The following is a 3,109-nucleotide window of genomic DNA, read 5'->3' on the forward strand; positions in this document are numbered from 1 at the left end:
AAATTTCACTTAGGGGGAAAAAAGCAAAATTCCACTTTCTCCTGAGGCCACAAAAGGGCGCATTGAGCAAAATATTACTAATGCACGTTTATTCAAAGTAATAAAATAACAGGACTATCTTTGAAAAAGTGCATAATGTTGAAAATGTTTATAAAACAAATAATATTAAGTTGCTTAAACAACTAGAAACAAAACAGCATCATGGAAGTATGTGTAGTTTACAGGGGCACATTAAGGTGGTCAGGGGCCCCTAGGCTGCTCTTGGTGTGAAATTGCTTTTAATATCGCTTTTAAATGTGCGTGCATGTTTCAATTTAACAATCGCAGGAACCACTGGAGGTGCTGAGCATGCATTCTACAATACAAGACTGCTTAGCAACAAGCTGGTTCATTTACATCAGCATGGGTCTGAAAATGACATTTCATTGGTTCAGACTCATGACATTGAGTATCCAATATGAATATTCACAAAGTTGAATTGGTGAGATGAGATGAAGTGGGATGGGGAAAAACCGCCATAAAGTCTCAAGACATGTTTTTACAATTTTACAAAAATTTGAATTTTTATTTGACAGCCCTAGTATATTTTCATCAAAACGTTCAAAATATAGATATAAATGATCATGTTGTGATCTCCCTGCATTTAGCCTCTGATTTGAATGCTCTGTTGGAAGGGGCTTGTTGCAGGACTTTAATGTAAACACCACTGCTATGATTGGCTGACAATTCTCAAAAACTGTTACTAAAACAACCACCAAGATGAACTAATGGTGAAAGTGTTGATTACAGCATTATATTTAGATCTGTTCACAATGCATCAAAGGTTGCAGCAGTGAGCATTGTATGAACACTCATGTCTGAAACATGATGCAATAAATGCAATCTCACAAATCATCACTAACTAACACAATAAAAACATAATGTAAAAGACTTGTTGAGAGCAGAGTAAGCTGTGTCCGTGTTATTACACCCAGGAGTTTAATCACTGTTAGAGTCTGAACTGAATCACTGATAGACTCTAGTGATTATAAAGAGATCCCACCTTTGATCACTTTTCTGTATATAATATAATCACAGTATAAATAAATCATGCTACTAACAGGGCAGTGTGAGACTAATTGTTTAATCAGTGCCTTGATTTATGAATAGTGAAGCCACAGAGTAAACCACTTTTGTAACAAGAACAGTGGTGTAATGTAACTAAGTAAAATACTTTGTTACAGTACTTACTATATATTATGAGAGATCATCTGTACTTTACTTGAGTTTTTATATTTCAGCCAACTTTTACTTTTTACTTTCTACATTTCCTAATTAAAATGTATACTTTTACTCCGATACATTTCCCTGAAGATATTGTTATACTACAAAATAAAGTCAGAAGACAGAAGAACACAGACTGCAGGAAAGCAGGTTTGATGAATCAGTGGTTTGGCCTTTGCAGGTTACACTCCTAATAAACACCTTTATTCATGTGCAAACAAGTGTGATATATATCTTCTGCTATAATATGGTAAGTGTTGTGATGTGCGATCTGATATTATCAAGTATATTGCCAAATCAACCAATCAGAGGGATGCAAGTGAGTTTAAACCTCACATTCCAAGGCTCATTCTACACTGTAGCTGCATGGCAAACAAACTGCTTCTGTATGATTTTTATATTTATATAACACAAAGAATATAGTTTTTCTGCTGATATCAGCATGATAGCAAATTTAATAATCATTTTATACGAGTTCAGTAAAGCGATAAGTGACTTACATTTTAGACATTATATTGTTTGTTTTTGCTAGATTTTGCTAACGAAAATAGTTCCAAACAAACATCACAGCCCTGTTTTGCATCTCTGAGCAATGGATGGTGTTAACTTATTGAATGAATCAGCTTTTTTACCGAATCAGTTGAATAAATGATTCAGTGATTCACTCATTAACACAGTCAAAAGATTCGTTTCTGAATGAATCACCTGTTTGGATGTATCAGTTGAATCTCAATGACTCACTCATTAACAGTATCTTGCTGTCATCTACTGGTGGTTTTAATTTCACATTTCTACTATTTTTTTCATGTTTTAAATAATTTCAAATATCAGTATTCAACATTTTATGTTAAAACAAAACATTATTTATGCATCTGTAACTGCATGTTAAATGCATCCATGTCCCCTCTGAGATACATAAACTGTAAATACACCTAAATGCCATTTCAGAAGCAGATTCCAGGAATGTTTTCTTTTGTTGAAATGAAAGACACAAAGTACAGATGAGTTGAGCTCGTATTCTTATCCAAAAATACAAAATGGAAGAAAGATTTTTAAACTAAATACAATCGGTGCTTACTCAATCTTGCTACTCAAGCTCTGTATGAACATTTATTTTTGTTTATTTTTTGTTTGTTTTTAATTGTTGCTTTTACTTTTAATTTTTATGTTTGTTTTTAAGAATGTTTAAGATTTAAAAAAAAACTTTTTGTTTGCTACTATCGACATACTTTTAAGACATTGTACTCAAGTCCTATTCAAACGGTTGACCTTAAAGCTTTACAAAGTCATTTCTGGGAAGATACGTATCTGTACTTTACTGAGTTAACGAGCCCTTGCATATTACACAGATCACAGATCATGATGCTCATGAGAGACAGCTTCAGATCTTTGTTTACTGAGGTTAGTTTATAACAGAAGTATCACTCTTGTGGTTGATGGACAGACATGAGTTCTTCAAAATCATAAAAAGTCTTAAAAAATTGACATCACTTCTCTACTTTCTTCCACTATAGAAAAGTGAACCCAAAACTCAACCAAACTGTTTGGCCTCCACTTCACTTGATCTTTTTTCCACGACTGAAATGAGACGATGACAAGATTTTGTATTGTAGATTAACCTCTTATTTGTGTAAACATGACGCAAATTTGATTCACTATTTCATGAACCCTTTAAAATCTTAACAAAACAATGAATGTGACTTATGACAGCACATATTCATAAATTTCATGAGATAAGAAACAGATTAACCTTCAGAAAATTTATTTTTCCCACCTCAGTCCCAAAATACCAGAGATGTCATAGACATTCATCTTAATGATCAAATAATATGGGATTTTAATGGTC

The sequence above is a fragment of the Cyprinus carpio genome, unplaced genomic scaffold, assembly GCF_018340385.1.
Source record: "Cyprinus carpio isolate SPL01 unplaced genomic scaffold, ASM1834038v1 S000006505, whole genome shotgun sequence".
In the NCBI taxonomy this organism is placed as follows: domain Eukaryota; kingdom Metazoa; phylum Chordata; class Actinopteri; order Cypriniformes; family Cyprinidae; genus Cyprinus; species Cyprinus carpio.